At 40.7% G+C, this 15,811-nt stretch overlaps 1 protein-coding gene across 5 annotated transcripts in view; it reads right to left on the bottom strand.

The window, feature by feature from the left end:
* Positions 1–15,811, bottom strand: part of LOC125465929 (cytochrome c oxidase assembly factor 1 homolog) — a 69,658-nt gene that overhangs the window by 21,745 nt on the left and 32,102 nt on the right. The window lies entirely within an intron of this gene.

Raw genomic sequence — 15,811 nt, 5'->3', positions numbered from 1 at the left:
GCAATACAGGGAGAACTATCCATTTGGATACAGAATTGTATCAAAAGGTAGAAGACAGAGGGTGTTGATGGATGGTTGCTTTTCAGACTGGAGGCCTGTGACCAGCGGTGTGCTGCAAAGATCAGTGCCGGGTCTGCTGCTTTTCATCATTTGTGTAAAATGATTTGGATGTGAACATAGGAGGTATGGCTAGTAAGTTTGCAGATGACACCAAAAATGAAGGTGTAGTAGACAGCAACGGCGGCTACCTCGGGGTACAACGGGGTCTTGATCAGATGGGCCGATGGACCAAGTAATGGCTGATGAAGTTTAATTTAGATGAATGTGAGGTGCAGCATTTTGGAAAGGCAAATCAGGGCAGGATTCATACACTTCATGGGAAGGTCCTGGGGAATGTTGCTGGACGAAGAAACCTTGGAGTGCAGGTTCATAGTTGCTTGAAAGTGGAGTTGCAGGTAGATAGGTTAGTGAAGAAGGTGCTTTGTATGTTTGCCTTTATTGGTCAGTGCATTGAGTATAGGAGTTAGGAGGTCATGTTGAGGCTGTGCAAGGCACTGGTTAGGCCATTTTTTGGAATATTGTGTGCAATTCTGGTTTTCTCGCCAACAGGAAGGATGTTGTGAAACTTGAAAGGGTTCAGAAAAGATTTATAAGTATATTGGTAGGGTTGGAGGGATTGAGCTATAGGGAGAGGCCGAGTAGACTGGGGCTATCTTCCCTGGAGTGCGGAGTTTGAGGGGTGATCTTATAGAAGTTTATAAAACCAGGAGGAGCATGGATAACGTAACTAGCTGAGGTCTTTATCCCAGGGTGGGGGAGTCAAAAATCAGAGGGGAAACTGGAAAGATTTAAAAGGAACCTAAGGGGCAGCTTTTTCACGCAGTGGGTGGTGGGTACATGGAACGAGCTGCCAGATGAAGTGGTGGAAGCTGGTACAATTATAACATTTAAAAGGCATTTGGGTGGGTTTGAGTAGGAAGAGTTTAGATGGATATGGGCCAAATTCTGGCAAATGGAACGAGATTTTATCGGAAATCTGGCTGCCACGGACAAGTTGGACTAAATGGTCTGTTTCAGACCGGTGCAACTTTACGATACATCTGTCCATTGTAACTGAGGTCACTCTCCTGTATGGTCTTCTGAAATGCACAACAAGCATTTCTCAATGTCTTGAAGCATTGGTTATGAAGCAAGTATTCTTGGTAATATTCATAGACACACGAACATGATTCTAATGGGTATGGCCTCAGCAAAATTGGAAATCAGTCTTTAACTTCATAGCAAAGCAAACCAAGAATGTAAAAACAGATGGCAAAAGTTTCCACAAGTATCTCAATAGGAAAAGAGTAAGTAAAGCTAGTGTTGGTCCTCTAGCGAGTGAGACGGGGGGGATTGATAATGAAAAAAATGTAAAAAAGGGATTGAACAGGTATTTTGCCAGTTTTGACTGTAGAGAACTTGAAAAATGTCTGAAAAATGAAGAGTGAAAGGGAGGGAGAAACTTGAGGGATTTGACATGACACAACCTCAAAAAGGTTTTCACACAAAATAACAGCAGATATGTAACATGTGAAAATGAGAACGTCCAATTTAGCAGGAGGAACAAAAAAACAGTATACTATTTAACTGTACATTGCAAATCTCATCAGTATATCAGAGGATGTTAACTCATCTCATTTCTACGTTGACGGGGTTTAACATCGTGAAGAAATGCAGAGCAGGTTGGGCCTAAACCCATTGGAGGGTAGAAGAATCAGGTTCTTTTTGAAAATTCATTCATTGGATGTGGATGTCATTGGCTATTTTACTATTTATTGCTCATCCTCAATTGCCATTGAAAAGATGGTAACTAACAGCATTCTTGAACTGCAGCGGCCTTGGGGTGCAGGTACACACACACACACACACACACACACACACAGTGTTGTTCGAAAGAGTGTTCCGGGATTGTAAAGCCACGACTGTGGGAGCAGAGAACAAATGATGGAATATTTCCAAAGCAGGATGGTATATGGCTTGGAGGCAAACTTACAGATGATGGTGCTCCCATGTATCTGCTACCCTTGTACTTCTAGATGGTAGTGGTCATGGTGCTGCCTAAGAATCTTTGGTGAATTCTGTAAGTGTATATGGCAGATGTACACACTGCTGCCACTGCACAGTGCTGATGCACTAAGTGAATTTTGAAGGTGGTGGGTGAAGTGTCAACAACACAGGCTGTTTTGTCCTAGATGGTATCAAACGTTTTACTGCTGTTAGAGCTGCACCCATCCAGGCAAATGAGGGGTGACCTAACACAGTCCCGGCTTATCCATATACTATTTGGAATCAAGAAGAATAACAAAAGATCTTATTAAAAGGTAGAAGATCCTGAGAGACCTCGACAGGATGCATTGTAGGAGAGACTACTAATAGAAGACATGAGTTCTCTCAGAGTTAGTCATTGGCAGAATTATCTTCCCCAGAAAGGAGAAGGCTGGGTTACTAAATTTTGTTATGCTGATTTAGACAGAGGATTGAAGGGTTATAGGTACAGTCTGAACGTGGAGTTAAAGCCAGTTGAACTAGATCAGCTATGATCTTACTGAATGGCGGTGCAGGACCAAAGGGTTAAATGCTCTAAGCATACACCTAAATGTTCCTAGAACTCACATGCTTTTGCTTCAGTTAGATCAACTTTCATTTTGGTGCTGTTCAATATAACTCCTGGGAGAATAATTTTATATAATGGATTACGTATTAACTTGTATGGCTGTATGTCACACCAATGTCAAGTAATATCTGGGCAATTTCTCTGAATGTCTCCATTGCTCCTTTTCTCGTTTGGCACCAAGTAACATATTGCATATTTACACCACTACATTAATACTTTTGCTCTTCATAGCTGCAAACGATGGTTTCAATAACTTTGTGGTTCAGACCTCAGCCCACTTGGTAATTCTCTAACCTGAGATAATGAGAACTGCAGATGCTGGAGAATCCGAGATAACAAAGTGTGGGGCTGGATGAACACAGCAGACCAAGCATCATCTCAGAAGCACAAAAGCTGACGTTTCGAGCCTAGACCCTTCATCAGAAAAGGGTTTTGGCCCGAAATGTCAGCTTTTGTCCTCCTAAAGGTGCTGCTTGGCCTGTTGTGTTCATCCAGCTGCACACTTTGTTATCTCGGATTCTCCAGCATCTGCAGTTCCCCTTTTCTGATTCTCTAACCTGTCCCTTTTCACCTTAATTTTAGATATTTCCTAAGTTGTCTTGAAACTGGTATGGCATACAGTTTTGACACAAGCTAAAAGATAGCCTTTGGTGATGAATTATACAGCAATGTTTATATGTTTGTTCAGGTTTGATAAGTCTACAATGGTATGTTATTCCAACGCCTTGTTTCTGTCCTCTAAAAATGTTTGAAACATAGTCTCCATGCTGCCATTGCTTTTGCAATCACAACACTGGCTGGAACTTTGCTATCCTTTGAGTGCCATGGGCAATGGTAACAAAGGTGGGAGAATGGAGAAAGAATGAAAACAAAAATCAATCAGAATCTCGCATCGAGAAACTATGTGATTCTCCTTTCAAGCTTTATATGGTGTCTTCAGAATTCGCTATGGATCAGAGACTACTTTAATTCTTTTGTATGTTGTTATTGGTCTAACTCCCCTTGTTTCCACACCATTTCAAATTCTCCTCTCCAAGAAGCAAAACGATGCAAAATCCCAACACGCAAGTCAAAGCAGGTACCTGGCAGTTGCAGTCATTATCCAATTATAACTTTAACACAATGCCCCTTTGACACTTTACTTCAGAGCTCAGGGATATCTATGACTTGCATGCTACTGCCAGGTCGATTCCGCGCAGGGGCACTCTCATTTCAAATCATCAGTGCAGTTATGGCTCTTAGCTTGCTTTCTTGTGATTTTGTTACCTTACCCTTACTTGGGATGTTGCCAGCCTCTATGATTTGCATTGATTCTTAGTGCAACCAACCAGAATCCTGGGATTTCTGGCCTGGAACAAAACTTATTGCATTGCCTGCTGTGGAATTGCGATAAGGACTGCGACATGCTCTGAATGGAGTGTTGCTTCTCATCACAACAGATGTCTGTTGTTCTTTCACAACACAAGAGATCATCTCTAATTAGTCACTATTTTGCCTTTACACTTGAGATGAAAACATCCATGCAAACCAAGTTGCAATCAGGCTTTATTAGTTATTTTCTGTGCTGATTCGGCTCAATGTCAGTGTACTTATAGTTTTCAAGAGCACTACAAACTCCTTCACAAAGGGACTTTGGCACTTGTGAAATTTTATGTCCAAACGGTGGACCAAATGATTCAAATTTTCCCCAAATCAAAGGATTCAACTTTAGACTCACAGATTGCAGTTTATCATATGTTTATCACTCAGCCAGTCTCTTAAAGGGAATGTAAATCTCAACATGAAGTCCAGGGAATGCAATTCTCAAGGCAAAAATCAATCAAGTGATTATTGTGAATTCAATGAGCTCGACTCAAAATATGGCCACTATTATAATGTGGGAAATACAGCACTCAATTTGGAGCAATGATACAGGAGCTGCTACTAACAGGTCAAAAGTGTGGTAATACATTATCTCCTCTGTCACTATTCTTCAGTCTCATTTGCTATCATGCTTTGGTCATCAACACTTTCAACGGTACAGACTAAGAAAACTACCAATTGGAAAGCATTAAGCATGTAAGGAAACTGCTAATGGTTTACACGAAAAGTCTGGAGAATTGACAAGGGGTAAAGGAAGTGGTGATCCTGCATCACATTTATTACTCATGTTTCTAATGGACCACTAATAGCTTCAACAAAATAGAACATTTAACTTTACAAAATGAATCTATCCAATGACAACAGAAAGACTACAGGGAAAAAGGACCAAAAGAGCCTTTTATTATGTCAGCAGAGACGTAACAATACTGTGATGAATGCTGCCTACGTGCCTGAAAGAAAGATTAGCAATCTACTCCTCTTGGTGGAGGAGGTGACAAGATTGTGAAATTGTGATCGCCCTGTCCCAAAATACAGAATACTAGCAGATCCTCGTTAAGTCCTAATACTCAAACTCCTGCTGCCCCTGTGCTCAAAGTACTCTCTCCACAGTCACCCTGGGATTATGGACCCCAACTTCATTACTCTCAGATTCCAGGACATTTCCTTCATGCTCACAAATACCTAGATAATACTCCCAGAGCTCTCGGATGCCAACATTATCACCTTTCTTTTAAAGATGCAGACATCGCTGGCTAGTCAGCGTTTACTGCCCATCCCTAAGTGCCAAGAAGCTAGTTAAGAGTCAACCATGTTGCTGTGTACCTGGACTCAGAGGTCAAACCAAGAAAAGGATGTCAGATTTACTTCCCTTAAAAAAGGACATTAGTGAACTAGATGGGATTTTCCTGACAAATTGACCATGGATTTACAATCATCATTAGATTCTTAATTCCAAATATTCTTTATTGGATTCAAATGCCACCATTTGCCATTGTGGGATTCAAACCTGGATCTCTGGATCATTACCTGGGGGTCTGGATTCATAACATGGTGACAATATCATTAGGCCATCTCCTCCCACTCTAGGTTTCCACCTCCTACCATTTCCATCCATTGTGCTCCAAGATTGTAATAACCTGATTCCACAATGCAGTGGCTACCTCAATTTTTTTTGTAGTATTCAAAATCTAGGGATCTTATCCAAGTGTTTTTGTACTCTTGGATTACAAAGTCCAGAGAACCCTTCCCGGTATTACCAACACACATCTTTGTCCCAGTGTAGTTTATTTTTAATGAGAAACTGATCAGAAATTTTTGGTTTTCAGTCACACTTAACAGTTATATCACAGACTCATGTCATCAGTATATTGCGCTAACAACAATTTAAAATTTCTATAAAACGTACTTTCGAAGCAGACACAAATAGTAAACTGGGGAAGAGAGGGGCAGAGAGAAGAGAAAACAAGAAAAATTCATCAACAGTTTACAATCATTTACAGCAGTTATGAAAATTACATGGAATAAATACAAAGCAACACATTAAGGTCATAAGCAAACTATTAATTATATAATGGCAGTCAAGTACAGTTACTTCTTTCATTATGGTACCCTGACTATATATGGCCTCAGGCTGTATCCCAACTAAAAGCAGCCTATTCTTTGAATGTAATCCTTACTGTTTTAATTATGACTTTATAGTCCAAGGCAATTAAGCTACAGAGCTCAGCTAGCTACTCTTAAAAGGCACAGTTTCTTCACATAAAACAATATTCAATAAAACTTTCTTCAATCATATAAACATATGACAAAAGCAGAATAAACAAGGAAAAACATCATCATATTACCAATACCAGATCATGATAAATATTATGGGCCTCTTCTACCTTATTTCTTCTACTGGCAAAAATGTTTACATTTTTGATGAAATACAGCATGTTGATTTGTAGCTGAAAGTACTGACTGCAGAAAATAACGCATAGACATCCATATACACAGAACACCTGGCAGCACCCGGAGAAAAAGTGTTGGCTACAGCTTTTCCCATTCATTGATAATTAAACAATGCTGCAGTGAATGTATTAATAAGAACATCTAAGCAAACTGGTTTGTTTACTTTGCAGCTTATGAGAAGCTATCTTCTTCAGATAGATTTACAGCCAGTGCAAAATTGCTGATTTCTACAAGAGGAGGACCGCAGCAATGTAAATTTGCTAAACTGTAATACAAAAGATGTCGCTAGTGCCGAATGTATAGTGTAGCTATGGCATTAGCTACGTTATCTTGCCAACCCTTTTCTCACAAAGCAGATGAACCTAACACTAACTACTGCAGGTTGCAATCAGCTCAACAAAATACAACTGCACTGTTGGATGAATGCAAACCGTTACAATATCATGGCTCAAATATATTTCAATTTATACATTAAGAAAATAATAGACTGGATGGATTAGAACATTGAAAACTATGATGTGTGTGCTATTTATCTTCCTGTTTTTCTGCTGCTGGATTACATAGTTGTAAGAGTCATTCCCAGAAACAATGTGGCACAGTTCACAAGCCTTTAATTATTGCTTGAGTTTCAGAATTATGTAACAACCCTTTCTGAATTTCCTAAAGCAATGCTGGTGCAAAATGATAACTGTTGAGGAATATGATGTTTAGAAAAACATTTGTTTCCTGTCAGTTTTCTGCAGGAGTGTCAGAGTTTCCTGTAAGTATTGTTACTGAGCACTGTTAACCCACACATTTCACTATAAAAAACCAAAACTGCAAGCACTATCTTCATAGGACAGTGGTAGTGTCCCTGCCTCTGAGCTAGGAAACTCAGGTTCATGTTCCACCTGCAGAGGTGTATAGTAATATCTCTGTACAAGTTGATTAAAATATTTTCTTTTAATCACTGCCTTAAGTGCCGCTTCCAGATATATTCCACCCCTCGTGTGCTACAAAATGTGCAGATGCCCAACAATCTTTATACAGATTCCCAATTTCACATCATGCTACTAGAGCAGTGATGATTAACTTTGCTGACTACGTATTCTGGTTTTGCTATGTGCAAGTGTTAAATCTTGAATTCTGATGCAATGTATCTCGAGTAGGAGACACATAAATTCCACTAAGTGTGTCTGATGTGTCTGTAGGGACTCTATCATTGACGTAAGTAACCAGAATGTGGATAAGGTACTTTAAATGTATTGCAACTCAGCAGTTCTTGTAACATTTCATCCTTAGGCAACAGGGTAAACATAAAGATAACAAAGTGTGGAGCTGGATGAACACAGCAGGCCAGGCAGCATCTCAGGAGCACAAAAGCTGACGTTTCAGGCCGAGACCCTTCATTGGATAAGGGGGATGGGGAGAGCGTTCTGAAATAAATAGGGAGAGAGGGGGAGGCGAATCCAAGGTGGATAGAGGAAAAGATAGGTGGAGAGGAGGCAGAGAAGTTAAAGGGGTAGGGATGGAGCCTGTAGAGGTGAGTATAGGTGGGCAGGTTGGCAGGAGATAGGTCAGTACGGAGAGGATGGGCAGGTCAAGGGAGCGGGATGAGGTTAGGAGGTAGGGAATGGAGGTGCAGCTTGAGGTGAGAGGAGGGTATAGGTGAGAGGAAGAACAGGTTAGGGAGGCGGCTTCGAGCTGGGCTGGTTTTGGGATGTAGTGGGGGAGGGGAGATTTTGAAGCTGGTGAAATCCACATTGATGCCATTGGGTTGCATGGTTCCTGAGCGGAATGAGTTGCTGTTCCTGCAACCTATGGGTGGCATCATTATGGCACTGCAGGAGGCCCAGGACGGACATGTCGTCTAAGGAATGCGAGGGGGGAGTTAAAATGGTCCGTGACTGGGACATGCAGCTGTTTTTTGAGAACCGAGTGGAGGTGTTCTGCAAAGCGGACCCCAAACCTCCGCTTGGTTTCCCCAATGTAGAGGCGGCCACAGCGGGTACAGCGGATACAGTATATCACATTGGCGAATGTGCAGGTGAACATCTGCTTGATGTGGAAAGTCATCTTGGGGCCTGGATTGGGGTGAGGAAGGAGGTGTAGGGGCAGGTGTAGCACTTCCTGCAGTTGCAGGGGAAAGTGTCGGGTGTGGTGGGGTTGGAGGGGAGTGTGGAGCAGACAAGGGAGTCCCGGAGAGAGTGGTCTTTCCAAATGGCAGACAAGGGTGGGGATGGAAAAACATCTTTGGTGGTGTGGTCAGATTGTAGATGACAGAAATGTCGGAGGATGCTACACTTGCCCCCATGCCTCCCGCACTTCCCATTATCACAGCGTAAACATAAGAACCAGGAACAGGAGTAGGCCATTTGCTCTTCAAGACTGCCCCACCTTTCATTAAGATTGTGGCTGATATTTTTCATGGCCTCAGCTCCACTTACCCACCCTCTCACCACAAACCCAAATTCCTGTACCGTTCAAAAAATTATCCATCTTAGCTTTAAAAACATTCAAGGAGGAAGCCTCAACTGATTCACCGGGCAGGGGATTCTACAGATTCACAACCACATGATGGTGATAGAGCTTGTACTAAAAACCAGCTGGCCACTGATTCTGTCGGAACTGAAACAAACTCCGTATCCTTACCACTCGACCACTCTCTCAGGTTGAGTCAGACAGTTTGTAAACCGTGGCATCCTATTTGATCCTGACTGAGCTTTCAAGCAAGTGTAGCATCGGCACTGTCTCAGTCTATTTCCTGGTGAATCACCCATCCTTTGCTTTTTCACTTCCGGACTGAACTATTTCACTGTTCTCTTGCCCTGTCCGTCATCTTCTATACACTACAAACGTGGGTCTCTTAAAAACAGAGCGCTCTTTCTTTTTAAAAAGATATTTACATTCTGAGAGTTAGAAGAATGCAGATACAAGGCCCAGTCCAGGGCTTTAGCACAGAATCTAGGATGACACAATTGCACTATGGAGATAACATTACATCTTGGAAGTAGAATCTTTCAGTTGAGGTCATAAAAAAAGTTACATTTTGTCATTCTGGTATAGTTCAGCATGTAATAAATTGATCTTCTGAGAGTCCATCCAGAGGAAAACAAAAGGTTCAAGGGGAAAACATTTGCCATCTCTTTGAGAGGAAGTTGATAAACGTAAATATTTCTGCCAAAGTAAAATGAAGCATTCCCACCAAATAAGAGACACTAACAACTGCAGTCGATACTTTCAGTCACAGAATATTTTTCTGCTCAGCTTCAACATTAAGAGATCTAAATCTTTGGCTCTCTGTTCAATATGTAACATTTGATACATTTGTGTATTTAGCAATAATAACCAGCATGAATTTCAAAAGTGGATAAATCAGTCTGACCACATTCCTTAGTTTGGTTTGAATATTTACATTTTGATTTTAATATAATTTAGAAGTGAAATAACTTTAATGTAATACTTGGGACACATGGCACATGAACAAAGGAAAGTTCTTTTCCAGCATTGCTCGAAATCAAGAGAAGCAGCAGCAAGGCTCCTCTCCCATCCCTCCAACTAATCTCCATCCAATCCTGTGACCAGACATCCTTCCCTTCATCCTACAGGCCCCCCTCGCTGCAGTATCTTACGGTCTTGCAGTCATAATCCAATTGGTCCCTCTGATTAATATCTCCCCCTGTGCAGTGACCCCAGAGTGTTTTCCTTTTGGCTTGTCATACCCATCCTTGTACAACAGCTCTCCTTTCGCACCAACCAACCAGACTCAATCTGGCCAGCTGCCATATTAGAAATTGAGTAAAGCTTTCAAGTGAGCTTCAGCTGTTACATTTCAGGTTATTTAGCTGTGGATAATCATTCTCATTTCCCACTCTCCCTACTATCACACCCCCACAACTAGCTCTCAATAAATATTAAGCCAAGATGGCTTAGTTGCAAGTCTGGTATCAAAATCATGACAGTACTATATTCTAATCAATTAGTAAGCACATTGGTACAAATTTGACACTAAGAAACTTCGAAAGAGTATTATAACAAAGGGTCACTTGAGTCACTTCAGAAAGAAAACAAAAGAGATACAGAATGCAATGGATACATTCAAAACATTTTAACCAATACAGACACAGACAAAGACAATGAGAGAGAAAAATAAATATAAACAGAGAGACTTGGTTCATTGTTGTCTTTTAGAGGGGTGAGAGAGAGAGAAACAGAGAGACATAGATGCAATGAGAGATAGAGGACTAGTGACAGTTAAACAAAAGTAGAACCACAAATATGCAGACAGGCTGACAGAATGAGAATTCAGTACCAGAAGAAACAGAGGGAGAAAGCCTTTGATACATCTAGGAATAGAAATGAGAACTATAAAAGAAAAGCCATGCTCCAACGTTGGGAAATGAGAGTGAAATTTGAAAACTTAAAACCATCGCATAGCAGCCTTCAAGGCCAGTGAGGAAATTTTGCAAGGGTGGTCTTTGGGTCATTTGCCCGGTCCATTCAGACCTCCATGCGTTCTTACTGGAGGTGGATTCAGACTAGAACCTGCACCGCTTCTGTGGGAAAACTCCGCTACAATGATGGCTGGCATCATGGCTGCAATTTATTAACCAACATTGAAAATATGCTTCCATCTGTAGCACCCATTTCATTCTCCCAGCAACACTGGAAATGTCCACTTCCCCAGACGTAGCGGCCACAACCCAGAGCTTCAAGTTGTGGAGCTTACCGACCAACTTTTAATTTGACAGGCCGCTTGCAGCCAACCACCTCATTGGCCTCGTCCAGTGTGATTGGAATGCAGGTGGGGTCAGGACCTGAAAATGAACCTGAACTATGTTTAGAAACCAAACTAGTTAGATTCCATCCAGAGGAAAGTCAAGGTGCAAGGGAAAACAGATGTTTCTGGTTATTTGCCATCTCTTGCGTGAATATTCCATGCTCGAAGAGGAAGTTGACAAATGTAAAGACTTCTGCCACAGCACAATGAAGTGTTCCCACCCAATGAGACACTTGATACTTCCAGTCACGGAATATTTTTCTTCGCAATGTTCAAAGATCTAAAACTTTGAACAGTCAGCGATGTATAACATTTGATAGATTTGTATGTTTAACAATAATGACTAGGATAGATTTCAAAAGAGGATAATTCAGTCTGACCACACTGTTTAGTTTTTTCGCAAAGTTGATTTTAATGTAATATTCAATGAACAAATTACCATACAACTTACACCAATTTGATCCTTTACAACTGATCAGCATTCAATTAATTTAACAAGGGAATAAAGTTAAAATAAAAAAAATGCATTGTGACATGAAAGGGTTTTGGATTTTTCAGAAAAGTAAAATCTAAAGGTTTTAGACAATAGGATTTAAGTAAAAACATTTTAGTTTTTAAAATTAGTGTCAATGCAAGACAGGCAACTGATACTGAGTAGTTAGTGAGTCTTTAGTTGTTTAAGGTACAAGTCATTAAAATAAATTCAATGGTGTGAAAAAACAAAAAAAAACTTAACGAATGCTAGGTACTTTTGAATAAGGTAAATTGTTCTGACAGGGTGAACGCTAGAGATTGCAATAAGCTCCACCCAATCTGATGATGTCATCAAAATTTCAGTGGGAGAAGGCAAAACATCTCAAGGTTTTGCCGAGCTAAGACCTATAGTCCACGCCTTCCCATTGTAAATTCATAAGATACAGGAGTACAATTAGGCCATTCAGCCCACAGTCTGCTCCACCGTTTGTTCATAACTGATCTAATTCTCACCCTTTTCTCCTGACTACTCCCTGTAATCATTGATCCCCTTACCAATCAAGAACCGAGCTACCTTGTTTTAAATACACTCAATGACTTGGCCTCTACTGGCTTCTGTGGCAATGAATCTCACAGATTCACCACCCTCTGGTTGAAGTAATTCCTCCCCATCTCAGTATGAAAGGGTCGCTCCTTCACTCTGAGGCTGTGCCCTCAGGTCCACGTCTACTCAATTCCAAGCCCCTCAGTACTCTGCAAGTTTCAAAGAGACCCCACTCATCTTTCTAAACTTTGAGTACAGAACCAGAGTCCTCAACAGCTCCTCATATGATAAAACTTTCAGCTCTGGGATCATTCTTGCAAACCTCCTCTGGGCCGCCTCCAATGCCACTACATCCTTCTTTAGATAAGGGGCCTAAAACTACTCACGATATTCCAACTATGATCCAACCAGACCCTTATACAGCCTCAGCAGTACATCTCTGCTCTTGGATTTAGCCGTCTTGAAATGAACACTAACATTGCAATTGCCTTCATACCTGCACATGTTAACCTTAAGAGAACCCCAAATGAGGACTTTATGCTTCAGATTTCTGAAGCCTTTCTCCATTTAGAAAATATAATCTTTACGCCTCTTCTTCCGACAAAACTGCATCACCTCACATTTTCCCACACGTATTCCATCTGCCACTTTTTTTGCCTAATCTCCCAACTCGTCCAAGTCCTCCTGCAGCTGCCCCACTTCCTCAAAACTATGTGCCCCTCCACCAATCCTTGTGTCATCTGTAAACTTAGGAACAATACCCTCAGTTCCTTCATCCAGATCATTAATGTGTAATGTGAATAGCTGTGATCCCAACACCGTTCCTTGTGGATCTCCATTAGTTAATGGCTGCCATCTTGAAAAAGACCCCTTTAATCCCACCATGCCTTCAGCCAGTCAGCCATGGCATAACTTGTCTCTGATTCATGGGCTCTTATTTAGTAGCATCATGTGTGACACCTTGTCAAAGGCCTTCTGGAAATCCAAAGATCACGTCCACTGGCTCTCCTTTGTCTAATTTGCTTGTTACCTCCTCAACAAGAACTCTAACAGATTTGTCAGGCATGATCTCCCTTTGATGAAACTGTGTTGACTGAGCTCTATTTTACCATGCACTTCCAGGTACTCCACAATCTCATCCTTAATAATCAATTCTAAAATCTTAACAACAATCGACAATAGGATAACTGGCCTGTCTTCCTGTCTTCTGCCTCCTACCCTTCTTAAACAGGGGAGTTAGATTCTGGAATACTTCTAGTGTGGTCTACTGTGAAGGCGGGTGCAAAGTATTTATTCGACTGCTCTGCCATTTCCTGGTTCCGCATTATTACTTCCCTAGCCTCGTTCTCGAAGGGATCTATATTCACTTCAGCTTCCCTCTTCCTTTCTATATTTTAAAAAAAAATTCATTATCCATCTTATTATTACTTGCCAGTTTACCCTCAATAGTTTATTTGTTCTCTAATTTTATTTTGGTTGTCTTTTGTTGTTTTTTAAAAGACTTTGCCAAACCTCTGGCTTACCACTAATCTTTGCTGCTGTACATGTTTTTTTTTGAACTGTTACTATTGTTAAGTTCTCTAGAATCCTTCTTCCTCACTGGAATCCATCTTTGCTGTGAGCTTGGAACCATTTTCTTAAACAGCCGCCACTGATCCTCATCCATCTTTGATGCTAAACTGCTTTCCCTGTCCATTCCAACCAGCTCTGTTCTCATTCCATTATAATTACTCTAAAGTAAGCTTAGAACATTGCTCTTGAAATGTCAACCCTCATTTAAATCCAAGCAGCCACAATGTCACGCATCATAAGCTTGATGTGCTTATTCAAGGTGATCAAAGCAAAATAAAAATCAAGAGCAATCAATCTCCAAGGTCAAGCATGATGTGGAACACCAAAAAAGGTACATCATCAAGATGCTTATGCTTTGAATATCTGAATACAAAAAAACTTTTTTAACTAGTGCTTCCAGTGGGTCTCTGAAACCATCCCCACCATCTATTCCTTCTCACGCTGGGCAGTAATTCAGCTATTTCTTGTTAATACTGCATCAGAATCTTAGAAGATGTTTTTATGAGGCACCCACATGCTTCCCAGCAGGAGACTTGATGCTTACGAAGAAAGCAGGTCACAGTTTGACACGACCGGCTCTCATTCAAATCATTTAGGAAGAACACGGCAGCAAAGTTGCTTGTAAGTTGTATTTTTACTTTTAATCTGCAGTACTTGATCCTGAATCCAGTTTCAGCTCAAGGCGGCAAAAAAAAACTTGTTTTGTAATTACTGTTGAAGGTTCAAAGTATTTTGGGCACTGATATTCCAGTCTCTGAGGAAGTGGTAAAGATCTACAGAATAGAGTGATAGAACTGCGACAAAGTTGACCATCTCCATCACAAAAGAGAAGAATGAAAATGCCACTGTGTATAGGAAACTGCCTTTCTGAATTTGAGATGGAGTTTGTGGTGTATGAAATTTTACTCTGTCTGAATATGTCACACTCTGATTTAGGTGTGCTCAACTCAGATTCTGAACCGCATATGTACATTCACCAGCACCAACTGTTCTCACAACATCTGCCGAAAATCTTTGTGAAAAAGCATTTGGCTAACTTAATTGGGCAGCAGTTGGTACCTGAAAAGGTTAAATGACATTACAAGATAAGTGGCATTCATTAAGGACTGTTCCTGGAAGGAGCTACCAACGGTGTTGTGCTCATGTGATGCATTCCTAGTTGTTCTAGTGACAATTTATTGTAACTTACAGTAATGTGTATTTGATCTTAAATTGAGCTTGATGTCTCTTAGGTACATTATGATCTCCTAAACTACAGTCTAAATAGCTATTAAGTACTATGTAGTAAACCTTTACTGTTTCAAGATTCAGACCAACTGTTGTCAAAGACTTTGTATGGGATCCTTCCCCATTTGGTATCTGTAACTGACTAACAACAGATGGATTAGTGACAGTGAACCTATCCAAAGCATTCCAAATGGTTCAGATACATAACCACAACATTATAAGATGGTGCCAGCAGTGGTCATCTGAATAAACATTCAAGGCATATTGTTATGAGAGCAAGTAACATAATTTTTCTTTCAAACAAAATATTTGTCACAGCATTGTGTATTTATTAAAATAAAACCCCTGGTGATAAATGTTTGCAGGCATTTCAACTACTAAAACAGAAATTGCTGAAAAGCTCAGTAGGTCTGGCAGCATCTGTGAAGAGAAATCAGAGCTAATGTTTCAGATCAAGAGACCTTCCTCAGAATTTGCAGAACTTCCAGTCTTTATGGAGGCAATTCAACCATTGGTTAGTCCCAAACTTAAAAAAAATGTTGGAAGAGACTTTCCAGGACCCAAAATGTACTTAATTCTTTCTGTGTGCCAATTCACTCTTTTTATCCTCCCAAGATCTGCTCCCATGTAACTAAGCATTGTGCAAAATCTGGATGGTTTTCCACAGTCCTAATCAGGAAAATAAAAAATGGTCAATACAGGATTAATCACGTGCCCTCGGTCTCTGCTATTTTCCAGTTAGAATTTTTTCACTTGGTATCATTATAGA

The sequence above is a fragment of the Stegostoma tigrinum genome, chromosome 2 (genome assembly GCF_030684315.1).
Source record: "Stegostoma tigrinum isolate sSteTig4 chromosome 2, sSteTig4.hap1, whole genome shotgun sequence".
Taxonomy (NCBI): Eukaryota; Metazoa; Chordata; class Chondrichthyes; order Orectolobiformes; family Stegostomatidae; genus Stegostoma; species Stegostoma tigrinum.
The sequence above is the reverse complement of the archived record's forward strand: the minus strand, read 5'-3'. Positions and strand labels throughout refer to the sequence as shown.